Raw genomic sequence first — 23251 nt, 5'->3', positions numbered from 1 at the left:
CCCGAGGTTTGGTCGACATTTCAAAATGGAAATAGACCTGTTCATGCCTACGGGGGAATCGTATTCGACATTTGGCACAAAATCATGATGCAAATTTCGCGAAAATGCCAAATATTATGCGCGGTTAAGTACTAAAGCCGAGTGTGGCGGAGATCGTAAATTGAATTGCGGTTATATTTTTTTATATGCGACGCGTACTTTTATATAATTCGACCCAAATAATATCACAATATAATTATTTATTTTTTTTATTTTAGTAATTTAAAGGCCGGTTGATCGTCTCATCTATTCGTAAAGAGTAAAACAATCAACTAAGTATTTTTTCTTCGATTTGATTCCAGGGTTTATTAGAAATTGGGTTTTTTCCAATATTTTTTATGTAATAGTTCGGAATTCGGAGTTCGTTCAATAACTCATTGCATCAAAGAGTAAGTTACACTGTAAGTCATTGCCAGTCTTTATCATTAAGACCTATTAACGTCCGTAACAGAGTAAAACAGTAGGTATCATCCTAAGTCCGCAAACGGGCATTGAAGTAGCGTGATAGGCTTAAGAAGTGTGTAGCAGCGTCATTAAATTTGCCTGAAGATAATGATGAATTATTTGCAAATAAAAAAAACATACATACAGCCGAACGTAGAACCTCCTCCTTTTTGGAAGTCGGTTAACAAGAAACAATACATTGACAATCAATGTTTGTAACAGTGAATGTAAGTATTAAGGTTTTAATATGCGTAGGCAAGAAAATATCCTAAAACAGTTTTTCGACAATCATGATTTTCCGTGAATAAGGTAAAATTCACTTAGGCGGCATCATAGGCCTTACAGAAGTAAGCGCGCAGGATAACAGAAAGGCTTTCATGCAAAATTGGATTTCGTGCTTCATTAATTTTCAATTTGCGTGATTGCAATTTTTGAGATTTGCTTCCAGCAGGGTCGCACAGAAACTACAGCTCATTGCAATAGGCACGCGGCTCCGTGATCCGACTAAATGAACCGAGGAAAGGGTGTTCTTTGAATAATAAGAATTTTTATTTTCCAAATATTCACGGAACCTTTTCGAGAGTCGTGATAGCCAAGCGGATATGACCTCTGCCTTCGATTCGGAGGGCGTAGGCTCGAATCTCGGCATCGAAAATCGGCATGCACCTCCGCTGACACACGCAGAGAATTATGATAATTTTCTGGTATGCAGGTGTCCTCGCAATGTTTTCCCTTCACCGTTTGAGACACGTGGTAGTTAATTTCTTAAATTGCACACAACTGAAAAGTTGGAGGTGCATGCCTTGGACCGGATTTGAACCCACACCGGAAACGGAGGCAGAGGTCATATCCACTGGGCTACAACGGCTCTCTAATATCTAAATCTCTAAAAAATACTTTAGCTTACTTAGCTTTCTTTACTTCACTAGTTTCCCAGTAGGTTTTAATTAATGTAATAAATACTTAGTAGGAGATAAAAATGAAAGTTTTGTATAAAGTCATTGATAAAATTAATTACTTCATTATAGGATTCAACAAATCTAAGTACGAGTATTTTCATGGATACATACGGAAATCTTACCTGCGAATGGCTCATAACATATTTGTCCAGTTTTTTTAAATAAAATATAGTCAGTCAGTTTAGTACTAATAAAACCACGTGAAAATAGGCAATTTCGTAGAAATTTGGCAGAATTATATTCTCCTGGCTCTAGTCAGTAATTTAGATTGCCTTTTACTTAATAATTTAGAGTGACCAAACTTATAAAAATAAATTCAAAGTTAGTGGAGACAATAACACAATGTAAAGAAATTAATTTACGGAGTTTCTCAGATTTCATTGTGTAAATTCAAAGAGCTTTTCATTATTAAAAGCTTTGGCATATCTTATCTTGTATAGTTTTCTTTAAGCAGTTTTACAAAGCTTGGTCTCTTTGTGTGGAATACTGTAATTTTTTTTCTGTTTTTTTAGAAGCGTGTTTTTACTACCTAAAGAGCCTATTTTACAAATAACCCAGGTTAGGCTTCATTCCTTATAAGAGAGGAGATATGATGTTTAGAACCACCACGTACCTCCAAAACGGGTTGGCGGGGTTGGATGATAACAAAAAAAAATTATATTTATCGCCATTATCAGATTTTTGCGAAATCCCAGTGAAAGGTTCTAATGGACGCCGCTTGGTTGTCAAACTGACTTTGACATTTGAATTACAAATGACAACAAAATTTGATATGGTTTTTTCTCAAACTACCTGCTGGTAATGGCAATTTTGAACAGATATTATTAAACTTATGAATAGATAATGGATAATATAAAAAAAATTTAATAAAAAAAATTCAACGGACTTCCAACTCAAAAAATAACTTTAACTAAAAAGCAAAAAATAACATCCTACCTATGTGCTACCTTCTGATCAGTTTGAAGGCGGTACCAAGCTAGTGATGTTTTAATTAAATACGTTTAAACTACAAAATTTCTGTGGTTATTCCAGAAACAGCTTTAATTAAAACACGACACTGGCTTGGCACCGCCTTCAAACTGATCAGAAGGTAGCACATAGGTAGGATGTTATTTTTTGCTTTTTAGTTAAAGTTATTTTTTGAGTTGGAAGTCGGTTGAATTTTTTTTATTAAAATTTTTATTTTTTTATTTTTAGTGTTAGCATACCCACTAAGTGTGTATAGTCACAACCTATCTAAGTGGAAAGTTCTTATCAATACAAATTTATCAAGTCCAAACACAAGGTAGCTACTGTGAGCCGTCGAGGAGTTCTCTTCACTGTCCCTCGTCTTCATCACCAGACCCTTGATATAGTCACAATCCATATAGGTGGAAAGTACTCATCAATACAAATTAATCAAGCCCAAACAAAAGGTGACTGCTGTAAATCCTTGACGAGTTCCATCGTCTGTGTTTCGGCTCCATCATCAGACCAACTCCAAACCTTCATAAAGTTGTAGTGGTTTAAAATACCTTATGGAAACACTAACAAACGTACTAGCCGTCCCTACAACTTTCGAAAGTTTCCCTCAATTTCTCCAGGATGCCATCATCAGATCCTCACATGAAAAAAATGGGACCACCCTGGAAGTAAACCCTACAAAACAAAAAAAGAATTTTCAAAATCGGTCCATAATTGACGGAATTATCGCTGGACATACATAAAAAAAAAAAAAAAAAAACATACATACAGCCGAACGTAGAACCTCCTCCTTTTTGGAAGTCGGTTAAAAAGTCGTTAGCCGTAATAACCCAGTGGATATGACCTCTGCCTCCGATTCCGGAGGGTGTAGGTTCGAATCCGGTCCGGGACATGCACCTACAACTTTTCAGTTGTGTGCATTTTAAGAAATTAAATATCACGTGTCTCAAACGGTGAAGAAAAACATCGTGAGGAAACCTGCATACCAGAGAATTTTCTTAATTCTCTGCATGTGTAAAGTCTGCCAATCCGCATTGGGCCAGCGTGGTGGACTATTGGCATAACCCCTCTTATTCTGAGTGGAGACTCGAGCTCAGCAGTGAGCCGAATATGTGTTGGTAAAGAAGAAGAATATCAAAGTGTCCGATAACTTAAAGCTATGAATACTCGTAACGTATACGTACTTCTTCAAGTTTAAGTCGCGGAAAATTGAATATAAAAAACACCGAAAACATGTGTCCATAATACTAGTACGAATAAACTTTATATAAGAGCACAACGAATAACATTCCATATTTGAAATTGAACACATGGTGCCTGTACTCGGAAACTTGACGGATGAAAAGCCTGATGATATTACTTTTGATATATTAAAAAACTTTCGCTGTAACTGCCAATTTTAGTATTTCCTCTGTGCATTAAAAACTAATCTAACCAATATTAGGGTTTAATGAATTAACGTTTTTATTTTAATGATCAAACCTTTAAACTATTTGTTGCGAACAAAAAAAAAAGTTACAAAACCAATTCTGTCCACTCTAGGCCTGATTATTTTTTGTAAGAGAGGAAAAATTCACCACACCGCTTAAATGCAGATTGGATGGTTCAAAGGTATTATAGCATGTTTTAATAGTGGTAGACTTGGGAACAATCAATATCACCGCACACACTTTATATAACACGGCCTACATCCCAACTCCAGGGAGTAACTTTATGGCTTATAGGCTGTTCCAGGATTCAAACCTAAGATCTCAGGCACAAAGCGGTAAGTTAATTACCGCTAAAACAACGAGGCAATTAAAAAACCACATGAAATTTTATGTTAGGTAATTAGGCTAGTTTTTTTTTTTAATTTTCTCCGTATAGTCAAAAAATTAAAGTTTCATTAGTTTAACAACTATTTAGAAATAATTTCCGATTAAAAAATCATAGCAAAATCATCGCTTTTCTAACACATGGTACGAAATTGCACTGACGGTAGGGATATTTGAATCTTGTAGAAAAATCAATATAACTTAAAAATAGTAATATTTTGGCTGATATTATATATTTGTTTACTTTAATAGGAGTCGATGTCACCTATCATCCTGTAGAGTATGTCATGATGATTACGGGACATCCTGTATACACGTACGAGAACTTTCCTAGATCTTCATTAGTTTATAGCTAGGTACATTTATAAAACTACCTGAGGGTAAGCGCTGGCCGCCGCGCCGTCTTGGCGCAGGAAATGAGGGGTATTCTTACTTATTCTTCGGACAGCCGCCATAACGAGCTGTTTTAATTGCTCCGCCTCGTAATGAATTCTACATTTAAAATTCAGAGGATGTGCTAATGAAGCGTACAAAAGAATTATCCACAATAATGGAATGTAAAAGAAATCTTAACTGGTGTATGGTATGGCGTGTCTCAAACAATGAAGGAAAAAGGAAAAAAACATCGTGAGGGAACCTGCATACCAGAGAATTTTCATAATTCTCTGCGTGTGTGAAGTCTGCCAATCCGCATTGGGCCATCTGTCTCATTCTGAGAGGAGACTCGAGCTCAGTAGTGAGCCGAATACGGGTTGATAATGATGATGATGATGATAATAATATGGTATATGCATATGATGTTTTTGTTTTTTATTCTTTACAAGTTAGCCCTTGATTACAATCTCACCTGATAAGTGATGATTCAATCCAATGGCGTAGCGTGCCTTAAATAGGCCCTGTATCAAAAGTTGGGGGCCCAATAGATGAGCAGCAAATCCCGAAATATCTTTTTAGTTTTTTATTTACTCTGCCCTACCTCTTTTACCAAAAAGTATAGTTTTTTGTAACTTTTGTCATTTCTGCAGTTTTTATGTTTCTTTCTTGGGAAGCACCACCAGATTGTAAATTATTGAAGTATTTATTGTAGATTATTTTTACAAATTTCTGCTTTCATACGTTGGCGGTAGCTACGCCCCTAATGCCTGTAAGGCGTTGTCAATTTTAGTTCAGGTTTTAGCCGCCGGACTTCTTTCGTGGCGCGGAATCTAAACATAACAGCATCTTGCAAAACATGTTTGCCATACTACGCGTTACCGTAGACCGCGTAGACCACATGTACAAGACACATCACTGGCAATTTTAGACATACGCCTACGTCTTCGGACGAGCACTAATAAAAAGCTTGGTATTTCCGTTATTCTATCTTTGGTCCAGTGGTGGCTTATGTGGTTTCAGATCACGAGGTAAAAGGGTCAGATATCAGAAGTTGAGTTGTTGAGTTGTTGAGTTGAGTTTAAGAATGTGAGTGTGAGAGTGAAGTTTTTCGTTCTTCTTAAGTAATTTTCAATTAAATTCTCAGTCTGGAGTTGGAAAGTTGGTGGTGTTATAACCCCGTGCCTCGGAGAGCACGTTGGGTCAAAGCTCTACATCCCCTCTTATAAGGAGAGAGTCTGACCATATAGTGGCCTGTTAAAAAATGCTAAATATGATGATGAGTGGGGTTGCAAAACTTAATAAACATTAATTTAATTATCCATAAAAACTATACCAAAAACTACCATTAAAATAATCATTGACTTGAAATTTGTTCGACGAGCAATTCATCACGATCAATATACATTGGTTTGACTGCAAATACTGAGAATAATTGACTGCAATAGTTTTTTATACTGTTAATTAAAAGCCGAAGGTAGTTATTACTCATTTATTACCACCAGGGTTTTCTCATCTCACCCGTTTGATACTCAAAGCATGAACTGTGAGGCAATTAGACGCCTATAATTACCATGTTAATTACAGACAGAGCTCTTGTTTCTCATCGCGCCATTCCGACCGTTTCGTTGTTATTTTAACATAAATTTGTTCTATACAAAGTCAGCTCGAGAGATAGAACGTTTAAAGAGTATTTATTTTGCAAATAATACGAATTAAAGCTTATCTTAAAAGGCTGGACTGTAAGTAGAGCGTGGGATGTTTTTTCAGCAATATAAAGGAGAAATGAGATAAGAAAGCTTACAAAAGATAATAATTAAAAGTTCCTTAGAAAATTCTGAGTCGCTGACAAAGCTCAGCGATTCATAAAGTATGAACATTCAGCCGAAGTTCCTCTGCCCTGCCATTTTAAGAAAAGCAAGAAATGGATCTAATATATATATATCTCTAGACTATATAATATTTTTGTAGTAATACTATGATAGTTGACTCGTTTCAAAATAAACATAAACAAATAATTTTTAACAAATAGTAGGTCGGAGTATGCCCGACTAATTTCACACCCATACGGGGCTCTTAGTCATGAGCTGGTTCTTGCAACGTGGCACGAGCCAAAAACAAGAACCAGCTCTTGACTAAGGGCGCCGCATGGGTTCAAAACTAGTCGGGCATACTCCGAGCTTATATCACGTGAGTTTTAGCCGTGTTTCATAATCAATTTACTGGCTTTATTTTCTAAAAACGCCCATGTCAGCAAAACCAAGTGCAGGTTATAGTATAGGTAACTTAAGTAAGTAACTAAAATTCTCTCATTTCTATGAAGCAAAAGTAATGCGAAATACATTTTGAATACCATACATTTCTCCAGCCCTAGTGAATGTTGTAAATCAAGCCAGACATTATTAAACCTACTCGTAAACACAAGTTTAATCCCACTGCACTTAGTAGCATTGCGTTCATCTGGATAAAGGTTACCTATTCTCATTTAGCCTCTGCAACATACAAGACAGATTGACTGCAACTTGCGTCGGGAACATAAATCGTAGTAAAATTACTGGAATAGGTCATCATAGACGTAATAAAATGTACAGACACCGTCTCCTGTGTGCCTAGTGGGAGTTTTCAGTATTTTCATACTGTTACTATCGCGTCAACGTAAACGCGAATTTATATGGAATAGAAACAGTTGTGCAATAGTGCCACTAGATGGTGCTGTTTCAATTCCTTAGAAATTCGCGTTTAATTTAACGCGTTCGTTACAGTATCAAATTGCCACTAAGCCCTCTGAACTAAAAAGTGAAAACATATACGTACTCGCCGACACGCACACAAATGCGCATATGAAAACATACCGAACGCCATTAATTTTCTATATCTGGCAATACACTTCACAATCACACGTAGATAATCAGCGATATTATGGTGCTTCAACTGTCTGCCTATTTTATAAGTCTATGTAGCTTACAATGTTTGCTTGAACAGTGTAAATCAAGCTTCAAGTCTCGTATGTCCGTAAACGTAATTTCATCTGCACCACACTTACGCTAATGCTTTGCGTAAAGGTGCTGATAGACTTGAGAATTTACTTGTAATGAGCATTCGCGCGAATGTTACATCACAGAAAAATAAGAGAACATTTTAGATATATAGATAGAAATAATTTATTTGTAAACACAACACAACTACTAACTTATAACTAATACATTTAAATCTTAAAACTATTAATGACAATACTTACTAGTAAATGTGTTGTGCCAATAAAATGGACCTGACTCGGCTTACATTATTGTGAGTACATCAGTACCCACAACGCTGATATTCTGTCAGACCCTTATGAGGGAAGGACATATTTATATTAGTAAATAATTGTATCACTTATAAAATACAGATATGATGTGTAATCTTAGAAGAAAGAAAAAGTAAGTTGAATTAGAAAGATAGTCACAAAAGAATAATTGAGAAAAACGATAAATAAAATAAATTATTTTTTATTTATTAATTATATAATAAATATATATTATTAAATAATTATTGAATAATATATAATTATTTTAGCGAGCATTCTATTAAGCGTTCGGACAAGCATTCTTGCGAGCAGATGTGCTTGATCAAATCGTGCATTCGCTAGAATTTTCGCGATGTTCGGAGCAATATTTGGTTCTATACTTGGCTCGGCTCGTAGTTCAGTTTGACAGATATAAAAACGGCGAATGCTCGATGTTCTGACGAGTGAATGCTCAAGTCTATCAACACCTTAATGTAACATATTTTATCATTATATGCAATAATCATATTAAGGTACCACTCAATACTAATTAGCTAATTAATTACAAGTTTCTGACAAATCAACCTCATTCGTTCGTTACGTTCCTGAACAAAAAGAAAAAGATGACTAAATCGGCCAAGTGGGTGTGGGGCTCGCGAACGATGGGTTCCGTATTTTTATCTATACAAAATTTTAAATATTAATTAGTCATTTTATTGTTTTATAGTATTTCTTACTATAAAGCGGCAACGTAAATACAAATCATCTGTGAAAATTTCGTCAGTCCAATCAGGGTTCCTCAGATACCGATGAATGGACGGCCGGACTGCGAAGTTTTAATAATGTGGTCCCTTTTTAGTTTTTATCCTCTGGGAACAGTTAAATAAATATGCCAACTATTTTTTGAAGTCGTTGCCAGATAACGATTACAAGTGATGATAATTATTCAACACATGACCAAACTAACTAAATTAATTTCAAATGAAACCTGAATTTAACAAAAAATTAGTTGTTATTTTTGTCAACATTATTGCTTAATGTTTCAAGGTTAGTTATATTGATTCTTAAAAACGTGACATTTCATAAACAGGAATACACACTTATTAAAATGTATCATACTACGAGTAGGTAGAGTCCGACTTTTAATGGACATAATGTAACATTCACTGAGAGGCATGTTGTTAGTTGTTACGTGCTCACTTATAACATATTACATTAGGTACATCACGTAACATCGACCAATACCCATCTATAAGTATAAGGACAATTATTACAATCTTAGAAGCCAATGTTAAAGTTTTCCCGATGCCAATATCGTTTACAAAGTTTTTAACGGATGTTAGAGTCTAACTTGTTTTAAAATATCGGTTTTTTATCGCTCCTACGAGATATGAGTTTCTCGAACAGTGTGATAATAGTTGAAGCTGTTATTATGAGTAGGTAGTAGTAAAGTTAAAGTTATAGATGATTTAAATAAAATGTTGACTATGAGTTGAACTAACCAGCGAATGACAGCAATATAAATCTAATCTTTCTAACACAATGGGCGTCCCACAGGGTTCAATTCTGGGTCCTTTTCTATTCCTAGTGTACATAAACGATTTACCACACCATGTTAGCGGCATCTGTGAGATAGTACTGTTTGCTGACGACACATCCCTAATTTTTAAGAGTGACAGAAGTAAAGATAATTCCGACGATGTAAACCGTGCCATAACGCATGTGTCGCATTGGTTCACTGTTAACAACTTACTTTTAAATGCAAAGAAAACTAAATGTATTGAGTTTTCATTACCAAATGTTATAAAATTAGATAAGTCTATAATGATCAATGGTGAAACACTAGAAATAGAGAATTCCACAGTTTTCCTGGGAGTGACCTTGGATTCTAAACTTCAGTGGGGTGCTCATATAGAAAAACTGTCAGGTAAACTCAGCTCAGCTGCTTTTGCAGTGAGAAAAATAAGACAGTTTACTGATGTTGATACAGCTAGACTTGTTTATTTTGCGTACTTTCACAGCGTAATTTCTTACGGTATTTTGTTGTGGGGCAAGGCTGCTGATATACATTCTATATTTGTACTTCAAAAAAGAGCAATTCGAGCAATATATCAACTAAAATCACGCGAGTCCCTTCGTCAAAAGTTTAAAGAAATAGGCATTTTAACAGTAGCCTGTCAGTATATATATAACAGTATAGTTTATGTGAGACAAAATATTAATTTGTACAAACGAAAAGGAGATCTAAACCCACGTCTTACTAGACACGGGCATAAGTTAGTTATTTCTGCATATCGTCTCCAAAGAGTTAAAAAATCTTTTGTGGGTTTTGGTGTACTCTTCTATAACAAGATCCCCAAGACTGTGATGGACTTGCCAATGCACAACTTTAAGCAATGTGTTAAAAAACATTTACTTAGTCGAGGTTACTACACTATTGATGAGTTCCTTAACAACAAAGGTGCTTGGAGGCCATTGGATCAGCTTCCACCTTCACACAGGAAATAAAACTATAAGAAATTGTAATTTAATTGTTATCAAATGTAAATTGTAATACTGTATGACTTTTTCAAAAGAGCAACTGTTGAGTTTCTTGCCGGTATCTTCTCAGCAGAACCTGCCTTCCGAACCGGTGGTAGAATCTTTACAAATAGTAAACTGACGTGTCAAAAGTGCTTGTAAACTGAGCCTACTTGAAATAAATGAATTTTGAATTTTGAATTTTGAATTTAATTAAAGAAATTTAATGAAATTTAATATTAACTAATGTAAATTGTTAAACCAAAATATACATACACGTGAGTAAAATAACAACATAACTAAATAGTTTTCCAATAGAGAAAATCAAATCAAATGCTTTCTCATTATTAATTTATTTTATTGGTAATTTTATTTGTAACTAGCGGACGCCCGCGACTTCGTCCGCGTGAAACTCGATGTAAACTTTCAACTACCCCTACCTACCAATACCCTACCCTACCCCTACCCTACCATACCCCTACTCTACCCCCTACCCTACCATACCCTACCCCACCTCACCCCTACCCTACCCCTACCTCATTTTCTAATTATTATGAATATGAACTTTATACAATAGGTTACAATAAAGCCCAAATTGACTACGTTTTAGTTAGAAAACATTTGTATGGGAAAAAGAAAAGGGCTATTTTTATGGTTTTTCCGGCAATTATTCGAATTTTTCTCGCCGTAAAAACCATCCTAGAACTCCAACGAACATTTTAAAAAAAGAATTGGCCAAATTGGTCCAGGCGTTGTTGAGTTATGCGCTTACCAACGCATTTTGGGATTCATTTTTATATATAAGAAGATTTGGGATTTACGTAATTGTGATAGTTCAATTTAATTCAAACACGTAAGTAACCGTAAAGCTATTCAGCGTTCCGGTACGTTGCCGACTAGAAACCAAGTCAGCAGTAGCACCTGAAATCATCACTTAACATCTAGGGATATCACAGACAAGAAAACTGACTTAACTCTAACTTAACATACGTAACTTGTCGATAAATGAAAAAATATTTCACGTATGATTACTCAATCCAGTTCATTATTAATAGTCCAAAATTTTCGCACCCTTGTTTACGAAACGCGGCAATTCATTACTTTATTTGTTTAATAAAGCTGAAGCAGGCACAGCTTGCTTACATTGAAATATAAATTACCTTTAATTTAGACGGAGGGACTAGAAAATATGATGATGTAAAGTTTTCATCAAGCTTTAATAAACGCGGCGGCGCTGCTACCTATCAAGGTGTGCACCTGCTTGTTATGAAAATTGATGTTCAGACTAATCTCATAGAATACCTTTGAAGAGAATTGCTGCATCCTGCGTGCCTTAATGAGGAAATTTGTATGAAAATTTATGTGATTACGTTCTGTACTTAGCCACTGCTACAGCAACGGACTTTGACGTTATTACTTCGTATATTACGAGTATGTATATACTTTTACCAACTTTAGATTTAAAACTGGTGTCAATTATGATAACAGGTTTTTTTTTCATTTATACGCTACTAAACTCATCATTATCAACCCATATTCGTCTTACTGCTGAGCTTGAGTCTCCTCTCAGAATCTCATTCTGAGTTGGGGTTAGGGCAATAGTCCACCACGCTGTCCAAATGCGGATTAGCAGACTTCACACACGCAGAGAATTGAAAAAAATCTCTGTTATGTAGGTTTCCTCACGATGTTTGTCCTTCACCGTGTGAGACGCGTGATATTTAATTTCTTAAAACGGACCGGATTCTACCCTCCGGAATCGGTGGCAGAGGTCATCAAGAGGGCTATCAAGGCTTCACTAAAATAACTATTAGGTTACAATTACCTACAAGTTATGAACTATAAACGTTTGTGACAAAGAATTTTCAAGAAGCTAGAACAAAGAAAGTATGAAAAAGATTTAAAGAGATTTTAGTTAATTTAAACCTCTGTTACCTGCTACCTCCCGAAAACACAATAATTTTAATCCATTGTTGCCAAACTTCTTACATGGAGCATGGCAATAAAAATGCCAATGGCAAATTTTAAACTTTTAATAAAATAACTAAGGTTAACTGACTTCTTCCTCTTCTTCAAGTCCTTCAATACGTACCGGTGCGAAGAGCGAAACAAACTTTTTCCAGACGGTCAGAAATTGCAGCCTTACTTTAAGCCAATTAAATTAAAATCTGAACTTAAAACCACATCGCTTAATACAAAATCATTCTTTCCTTACCACAAAAAAAAATCTCTACACATCACTACACACATCAGTAAAAGATTTCCGTAGAAAATGCACCTAATGCATGACTTCATACGCCGTCAGAAAAGTAATCCGTGTTGAAATACGATGCCGCCGCTCCTATATTTGTAACCCGGATATCTACATTTCTCTTTGACTAAAACGGTAATATGAAAAGTGACTGACTCTCTTGTGCGCCGTATAGGTGATATGTACTCATAAAAATTCGCCATGCGGAAGTTCTAACGTGGTGAAGTGGAGCGAACGAATTTCCCTGTTAAAACGTCATTCAAATATCTTACGTGTTTAATAAAAGCGATCTGAAGAGCACGTAGACTATTTGAAGGCTTTGAGGCTTACATTATAGAAGTAGTAATAATTCCTAAAAAGTGGACGTTTATAAACGAGCTTTTTATGAGGAAAAATACATCAACCTTATAGAAAGTACTGGTCTTACTTAAACACATTGCTAATTTTTATAGAGCTCTTACTGTCGTCATCAATCCATATTCGGCTCACTGCTGAGCTCGAGTCTCCTCTCAAAATGAGAAGGATAAGGCCAATAGTCCACCACGCTGGCCCAATGCGGATTGGCAGACTTCACACACGCAGAGAATTAAGATAATTCTCTGGTATGCAGGTTTCCTCACGATGTTTTCCTTCACCGATTGAGACAAGTGATATTTAATTTCTTAAAATGCACACAACTGAAAAGTTGAAGGTGCATGCCCCGGACCGGATTCGAACCCATACTCTCCGGAATCGGAGGCAGAGGGCATATCCACTGGGCTATCACGGCTCTTACCCATACTTATATTGTTAATAATATAAAAGACGTAATAGCCTAGTGGATTTGACGTCTGCCTTCAATTCGAAGTCTTTGGTTCGAATCCGGTCCGAGACATGCACCTCCAAGTGCACGTGCATTTAAAAAAATAAATATCACATGTCTCAAACGTTGAAGGAAAAACATCGTTAGGAAACCTGCATCCATACCTGTGATACTTGTATAAAAGATACTACCTAATTATAATAAAAAAATATTATAAGACAAAAAGTTCGTTACCTAAATGAAAAATATGAATTACACACAGAGATCATCTAACGAGATCAGAAATTTCAGTATAATAAATACATTTGTTTCAAGTTTTAATTGGAAAGACTGTACTATCTATCTATAATATAGTGACTATATATACATATCTATATATATATATATATATATAGCCGTGTTTCATAATCAATTAATATATATACTGACTGTATCTATCTATATATATGAATGAAATTCTACTCAATCTGAAACGTGAACTAAACGTAAAGCAACATCAAAAACTTTTTTAATATATCAAAAAGTAATAACGGCAGGTAGGTGTTTCATCCATCAAGTCTCCTGCGGGTACCATATGTTTAATTTCAACTGCGGTATGTTAGTTCCCGCATACAAAGTTTGTTCATACCGGTATATTAAACAAACACGACCACGCTGCATCATGCCAGTACGGTAGGTTTATAACAACAAAGTACCATATACATGTACTTATAAATATGTAATACTTCTCTATTTTTGTAAACAGTTTCACAAACTGTGGCAAAAGCTGCAAAAACAAACGCTGTAAGGTAACTATTTTAATGTAAGTTTTAAAACAATTGTAACTAAGATTTATCTAAACATGAAGAAGCTATATAAAGCTAAAACATGAAGAAATTATAAAACCTTCTTCATGTTTAAAAAAAAAAACATTCTTTTGCATTGCTTTAACTACTCTTGGTTTAACAAGTTCTAAGTTCGATTCCTTCCCCAGTGTGAATTAATAAATGTATTCTTTTCTATTCTAATGTTATAAAGCTGAAGAGTTTGTTTTTAAAAACTCTTCATCTCATAAATTACTGGTCCGATTTGAAAAATTCTTTTAGTGTTAGATAGCCCATTTATCGATCAAGGCTATAGGTTATATATTATCCTCGTCTTCCTACGGGAACGGGAACCGCGCGGTGTCAGCTAGTATTAAATATGTATGTCGTACTTGTTCCAGTTAGATATGACGGTAATTATGATAATTATAATATAACGAGAGCTACAAAGTCCGCGTCTTTGACACAACTGATTTACTGTCAAAGTGCCCACAATTTGTACAAAATCAAACTCAAAATCCGATTATACATAATGCTCATGCTGTAACTCTGTTCTATAAACGCAATACAAAAATTGCGAAAGAAAACTATAAATCTTTGTATTTTTAACCTTTGTATTTAAAAAGAGGGGTGTTATAAGATTAAAATGTCTACCTGTATGTCTGTCTGTCTGTCTGTCTGTCTTTTAGTCTGTTTGTGGCATCATAGCTCCCGAGCGGATAAAGCGATTTCAATTTTTTTTTCGTATTAAACGTGACTTACGGGCGAGTATTCTTAGATATGTTTGATGAAAATCGATGAGCCGTTTAAAAGTTGTGGGGGGTGAAAGTGGGGAAGGACAAACGAATACATGCTAATATACTCGAGTGGGATCTGAAATGAAAGCGCACTGAAAGTGAATATTGATGAATTCATCGAGAGTGTTCTTAGCTTCATTTGATGAGAAAATTGGGACATGGAAATCCGATTGTCAAGCGAGAGTATTAATTATTACATCCCAATCTTTGCTATTCTGCTAATGATGATTTGTAATGTGGGTTACTAAATAGTTTTACCTTAGAATTAATCGTAAATATAAATTTGAAAATTTTGGACAAGTACTTATGTATTTACAACTGACCAAAATCTATTGTACCTATAAAAAGTATTAAATAAAAAATTTAAAAAACCCATCGCACAAAAACCTAAGTTCCATTTAAAAAGTAAAAAATAATAATAAAAAACTCAAATTTAAAATATTTATGTATGTATTATTAATTCTAAAAAAATATTACGCGTTGGGCGACGAAGGCCTTACTCCTCTCATTCTGAGAGGAGACTGGTGCTTATCAGTGAGCCGAATATGATGACAACGATGAATGTCAAAGTTACCTATTGGGTGTTTTAAAATTATTTAACTAAGCTTAACTAATTAATTCCAATGCTAGTTATGCTGATTGCGTAACTAATACGGGTATTGATATGCATTAATTGAAATTTCAACTAATATGCTCACTGAATAATTAGGTAAAAGGTAAATAGTGGTGAAATCATTAAAACGGAAATAGCAGGTATACGTTAAACATAAAATGAGTTTTCGGACTCCATTCGATGCGTAGGTACAGGGAAGTGGCAAGCGGAAAAACTATTTAACTATAGCGATTTTAATCTAAAACAGTTATCAATCATAATTTGTTATTAGAACTAATCCTAATATGACTTTTTCAAAGTGATAACTTCTTATGGGACAGCAAACCGGTTGGTAACGTAACGCGTTAAAGCTGACGTTGGCACGCACTTCACTTGCACTTCAAGTGCACTTGCACTTGACAGAGCCATCTTCGAACTGATTTTACGACCACAAACAATTTTAAAAGTTTCTATAAATAAGAAATCGCCTCACTTTACATGTAGGGAAGGAACCCCAAAAGTTTTTTTTTTCAAATTTTCTTTTTCATTTTAAAGACGTGATTCTGAGTTATATTCAATAATAACTAATAAAAGCAATTAGTTTAAGTTATCACTTTTGTCGAGCGTCCCGAGACGCATACGTTTTTATTTTTTTTTATTAATACCTAGTTGATTTTTTTCAACAATTACGCCCCGCGAGTCCTATAATTGAAATTTCAACTAAATCCAATATTGGAATTGTTGAAATAAGAGATACTTTACGAGCAAATGTGTTATAAAAGATATTATTTAATTATATATTTTAAAGAATTTATTTGTTAACATTTACAATTGATTAAAGGACAAAGCAAAACATTTCAGGAATAGTTCTGTTACGTACAGCTGTGACACGCGGTCTGTGTTCGGACCATTTATGAAGGACGCTACAGGAGTGCTTTCAGACCGGTAGTGCTCCTATTCGTTTTTAATTGACTAACCCACCGTTATGCTCTCGCACCTGAGCTCTAATTGTTTTTACTAAAATCCTCTATCTATTTCGCTGTTCGATATATTTTTTTTTTATTATTTACAAGTTAGCCCTTGACTACAATCTCACCTGATGGTAAGTGATGATGTAGTCTAAGATGGAAGCGGGCTAACTTGTTAGGAGGAGGATGAAAATCCACACCCCTTTCGGTTTCTACACGGCATCGTACCGGAACGCTAAATCGCTTGGCGGTACGTCTTTGCCGGTAGGGTGGTAACTAGCCACGGCCGAAGCCTCCCACCAGCCAGACCTGGACAAATTAAGAAAATCTCAATCTGCCCAGCCGGGGATCGAACCCAGGACCTCCGTTTTGTAAATTCACCGCGCATACCACTGCGCCACGGAGGCCGTCAAATTTAATCATCTAAAAAAATTTTGATATATGTATTTTCTCCCCCGACGCAAAAGAGGGGTGTTATAAAGTCGACATGTTTGCCTGTCTGTATGTCAGTGGCACTATAGCTGCCGAACGGATGAAGCGATTTCAATGATGAACAGATTTATTTTATGTATAGATTTTATACAGCTATCTACTATACTTATAATAAATCTGTAGAGAGGTCAATTCTGTACATGAAATATATTTCCAAAATAACTATCAGGGGGTGATTAGTGTAGTAGGGTAGGGTAGGGAGTGATTAGTGTAGTTCGATACTGATGCCAAAAATGCAATCAGGAAAATTTTTGTCTGACTGTCTGTCTGTATGTTCGTTACAAAAACAAAAACTACTCGACGGATTTTAACGAAACTTGGTACAATTATTCTTCATATTCCTGGGCAGATAATAAAATACTTTTCATCACGCTAATTTTTAATCTACTTTTCATCTCTACGATCAATAAACAGAGTAGGGAAGGAAAATATTGGGAAAACGGGAAAAGTTACTCCATTTTTATAGCGATACTATTGTAATTATTACCCGTATTCGTTATAGGAACTACATGGGTGAAACCGCTGGGCGTATCGTAATAAGTATTTTCAACCATCTTGGTTACCTCATAACTTCGTCATTTATTAACTAATTTTGAAAATTCTTCTTTTGTTTGAAAGAGTATACTTTCAGATTGGTCCAATTTCACTTTCATGAAAATCGGTTTAGTAATAATGTGTTAAAATCAAAATAGCTGAAATACGTTTCTGAAGTCGGTTCCATTTTTATAAAAAAAATATTATTTATTTCTGCGTTTAGGAGAAATTCAGAATTCACTGGTGCAGTGGTCATTCCACTGCAGGCGTGTTGTGTTGCGGTTTGGATCCGGTCCATATACGGAGGTCGCTATAAAAGTTCTCTCCCACCGCCGGCGCTGCGTTGCGGCTCTAATTGTTTTAACTTAGCCGTAGCTTGCTAAATTAATACTAACAAATAATTACAGTTTTACTTTTGTTTTAATTAAATGTTAAAAGTTCCATGCGGTTTAAGATAACCGCATGGAAGCTAACGGCGTTGTTTTTTCCGTTGACTTTTTAGTACTGTGTATAAGATAGTTACTCACATAGCGAATTGCGAGGTCGTTCCGTCTTACATATATCTAGGAGCTTTAATCACAAACAGTGGCGGTTGCGTAGACGAAGTTAAGCGACGTATGGCAATCACAAGAACCGCAATGGACAGGCTGAAGAAAAAATGGCGGAACAAAAAGGTTACCAAAGCCACCAAGATCCGGCTCGTAAAAACTCTTGTTTTCCCCATTTTCTTATACGCAGCAGAGACATGGACCTTGTGACAAGTCGAGAAAAAAAAGATAGATGCTCTGGAGATGTGGTGTTGGAGACGAATGCTGGGAATCTCCTGGACTGAGTTACGCACTAACGTCTCTATACTCCAAGAACTCGACATAAAACAACGTCTCTCGACATTAGTACACAGTCGCATTCTTCAGTTTTTTGGACATGTCTTCCGGCGAGGGAATTATTGTATCGAACGCCTTGTTGTGCAAGGGAAGGTGGAGGGAACTAGGCCACGCGGAAGGTCACCCATGCGATGGACCGACCAGATTAAATCTGCTGTAGGCGGTCCCTTGCATGAATGTACGCGACTCACTACACAAAGGGAGAAGTGGCGAATGCTCGTGAGGCGTATTACATCTGCCTCCAACACGTCCTAAAGACCACGACCGCTCTGTCCAGAGCGCAGCGACAAAGAAGAAGAAGAAGATAAGATAGTGGTAGTGCGAATTGTAATGCGAGAAAGTATGTTTATCTGTCTGTTCCTTTTTTAGGGCTAAGCCCACTGTACATCAGGATGAAATTTAGTAGAGAGTTAAATTGGACTTGAGACTAGAACATAGGCTACTTTTTATCTCGGTATGATCCAAGGAATTTGTGAAAAATTTAATTCCCCGCGGATTTCTCCAGGATCAATAGTAGTCTATATGTTAATCCAGAGTAAAATCTATTTCCATTCCAAATTCCAACAAAATCGGTTTAGTAGCTGCGGCGTTAAAGAGCAACAAACGTCCATACAAACATTGGAGTTTACAATATTAGTAGGATTACTAATATTATTCGGCTCACAGTTGAACACGTGTCTTCTCTCTTAATGAGAGAGGTTAGACCTTAGTCCACCATGCTTGCCAAAGTTGTATTGACAGACTTGACACACGTAGAGAATTCAGGTAGGCAGGTTTCCTCACGATGTTTTTCCTTAGCCGTTTGAGACACGTGATATTTGCACATCGTCATCAACCCATATTCGGCTCACGCATGAGCTCGAGTCTCCTCCCAGAATGAGAGGGGGGTATTTGCACATAATTACTGAAAAATTTAAGGTTCACGTCCTGAACCGGATTTGAACCTACGCCCTCCAACTCAAGAACAGGCGTGGAGTCAAAATATTAAAAGTATTTAATTAAAAATACTTGTGGTTTAAATATTATTCCGCTTTTTATTTAAAAGTAAAATAAAAAGCGGAAGATAATTTTATATGTGATAAAATCTTCTTCCTTTAGCGCGAGTAAATTTCGATGAATATGTTTGCATGATTACGTATAATAAAACGGAACATGCATTAATTACGCATACAAAGAAGCGTAAAATTAAAAATACGAATCCTTATTGTGAGAGGCAGCCAGCTTTTAAAATATGGTGGATTTTGAAAGAGTATTTCGTTTGTATCAGAAAAAATCATTTGTTTTTTTTCCTCAAATAGGGCTAACAGAATAAGTACTTTCCCTTTCAGTGGTTAGACTTGTCGACACCTGGGCTCAGGCTAATTACGTAAGGACTAGTATGGCACCATATCCACGAACAAAATGTAACATTGTGACACGAGAATCTATATTTAATATTATAAAGCTGAAGAGTTTGTTTTTTGGTTGAACGCGCTAATCTCAGGAATTACTGGTTCGATTTGAAAAATTCTTTCAGTATTAGATAGCCCACTTATCAAGGAAGGTTATAGGCTATATACTCGCATAATCTCCGCATTCCTACGGGAACGGGAAGAACGCGGATGAAACCGCGCGGCGTCAACTAGTTTTAAAAATTAGATTATAAAGTGATACAGTTTGTTAGGTGGTAGTAGCTGGATGAACCAATTAATGAAAATTGCGTTTTACCAATTAAAAGTGTCGTTCGAGGAAAACGAACATAGATTAGGTAATCTTAAACTGATCTAGAAGCTATTGAACGTTTTTCACAAAAAGGTATTTTTACGGACCTCTAACCGACGAACAAGATTACTATGACACGATTCTATAGAGACAGTTTTCATAATCGCATTAGATCATTGATCATAATAAACTTTGACAGTAACGTCCAGCGAGACAGGTCCTTATGTAATTAGTCTGAGCTCCTGAGTCGGGCTATGAATCATTGAGCATTTCTTTATTCCCATGAAATCCACTGTAAATATCCCATCATAACTGTTAATGATACACCCACGTGGCTCGCAAAAAAGTCTGTCGATTCTGGTCACAATCATTATAATTTGTTTTGGTGGACACTAAAATTGATCGTAACTGTTCCTGAGTTAAATGGACAGGTCCCTAATGTATCCGCGGTTGCATTTTGCGTTTGACCTATCTCGGTGTTTTGCCTAAAAACAGAACGCTTTGTGATTGGTCGGATGAAACTTTGAAGCCACTGATAATGCGCTGACCTTCAGATAGCTGCAGAAAGCATTAGGATCCACACAGGCCAGCCACTACAACAAAATAATTATATTGCTACCACAAACAAATCCAGCGATGAGAAAAAAGTAATGAAAAGTTGAGTGATTTCAGATCATTAGCTCTTCAATTCACCTTACGACCACTGCCGCCTCTAGTTACGTGGCTAGTATGATATATTGCTATGTTCTTCTTCTTGCTGTTATTATTATTTCATATACGCTCACTATTTCCTCCCCGTACCATGAGGTGCAAGTTGAAGGACGGTAACCGTTAGTACCTACTGTCCCGTACCGGCCGGTTAGTACTTATTAGCCTGAAGATGACCTTATATTATATTCCTTTGTTAGAAATGCTAGACTTCGCGCCACGGAAGAAGTCCCGCGGCTTAAACCTGAACTAAAATTGACAGCGCCTTACACAAATGACACTAAGACCGCTATTAACAAATAACAATGTGCGCCATTAAGACATTAGCGCCACGTCTATGGGACTTGTTTCGAGGCGCGGAGTATATGTGAAATTTCTGTCAATCACAGATTAAACATAAAATTGCTTTAGGTACTCAATAATACATTTATTCCTTTAAGTTCATCATATGTCCAAAAATATCATTTATCTATAACTAAAAGCATAAAAATGTTCCTTGATTCAGAATTACAACGATAAATCGTGGAAGTATTTCCTTCAACAATTTCAACGAATGCTTGCCATATTTTTTTAAAATCAAATATTTATGAAATTTCAGTTATAAAAGCTTTTCGTTTGTTATTCGAAATTATGCCTAATTTTTGTCGCTTGTTGTATAGATCTCATATTTTTATATTGGCCGTGATATCCCAAGGGATCTGACGTCTGCCTTCGATTAGGACCTCCAACCTTTCGTTGTGTGCATGTTAAGAAATTAAATATCACTTGTCTTAAACGGTGAAGGAAAAAATATCGTGAGGAAACCTGCATACTTGAGAATTTTGAAGAAGAAGAAGTGTGAAGTCTGCCAATCCGCATTGGGCCAGCGTGGTGGACTAAGGCCTTACCCCTCTCATTCTGAGAGCTCAGCTCAGACAAAGCTCAGCAGTGAGCTGAAAATGGGTTGATAATGATAATGATGATGATGAATCTATTTTACCTGTAAACTGTTATAATTAATGTTTTTTTTCTCTCTTTCTTTCGTGTGATGTGTTCATTATCAACCCATATTAGGCTCACTGCTGAGCTCGAGTCTCCTCTCAGAATGAGAGGGGTTAGGCCAATAGTCCACCACGCTGGATTTGCAGACTTCACACACGCAGAGAATTAAGAAAATTCTCTGGTATGCAGGTTTCCTGTATTATGTGTATTATAAATAAACTTTTTTTTCTGCACGACCCAGGATTCGAGTCCTAGAGCCTCAGGTTCCAAAGCTACATAGGTTAAACAACCAACGATGTAGTTATTTAGCAAATTGAGTAATTTTAATGTAATTTAAAATTATGCAATAAGTTTTCCAACGTAACTGTTTGGCAACGTGGTTTGTTTCGCAACGTTTTAGCTCCGACAAAGATTTATTTGCCTATTTAAAGCGTGGTTGTCCTCCCGCTCACTGCACGCCCCATACAAATTGAAAATCAATGAACCGCGGGATCCAATTTAATATGAAAAGCCATTCTTTGTGTTCCTATAACAGAGACATCAGCAAATACGAGTCTTGAACGTCTTCGAGTATCTTATTTGAGGAGGTTTTCTATGGAGATTGTTGCTAGAAGTTCACTTTTGTACCGATTGGAAAGCTCTATTGATTTTATCATCAAAGAGATTATTATTGTATTGTTTAGTACAAACTGAATGTGACGGCATGGACATTATCAATCCTTTTTAAAAGTGTGAGTTTTAAAATAGTAATAAGGCACGTATTGAGTCTTGAACGTCCCGCTTAACTGTCTCTATGGTTCCGTGATTAGCTGGTTCAGCTACGGACCAGTTCACGAAGGTCCAGGGTTCGAATCCCGAGTCAGGCCAACAATAAAAAAAATACGTTATTAATATTAGGATTTTTCTGGTAAGAATTTAATAATAAAATTTATAAATTAGAGGCGTATAAATATTAATATTTATTAATATTAGTAAAACCAAAGCAATGGTTATAGGGAAAACTGAGGTTCCACTTCCCAAAATATATCTACGTAGACAGATGCTCCCAGCAGTTAATAAATTTAAATACTTGGGCCGATACTTCACATCTGACTTGGACCATCAAGAAGAAATAAAATGCGGAATTGGACAAGGAAAGGCTGCATTTTATAAAATGTCCAAAGCCTTATGTGACCCCAAGATTCCTTTCCCTACAAGATATCGCGTTCTTAAATGTTATGTTTGGTCCACTCTTTTATATGGGTGCGAGACATGGGTCCTAAAAAAAGAGTGTTGTCGACGGTTGCAAGCTTTTGAGATGTGGGGGCTAAGGAAAATGTTCAAAATTTCCTGGAAAGACTTCGTCTCGAATGATCAAGTTTT

Source organism: Bicyclus anynana, chromosome 9, assembly GCF_947172395.1.
Source record: "Bicyclus anynana chromosome 9, ilBicAnyn1.1, whole genome shotgun sequence".
In the NCBI taxonomy this organism is placed as follows: domain Eukaryota; kingdom Metazoa; phylum Arthropoda; class Insecta; order Lepidoptera; family Nymphalidae; genus Bicyclus; species Bicyclus anynana.
This window is presented reverse-complemented; position numbering follows the sequence as displayed.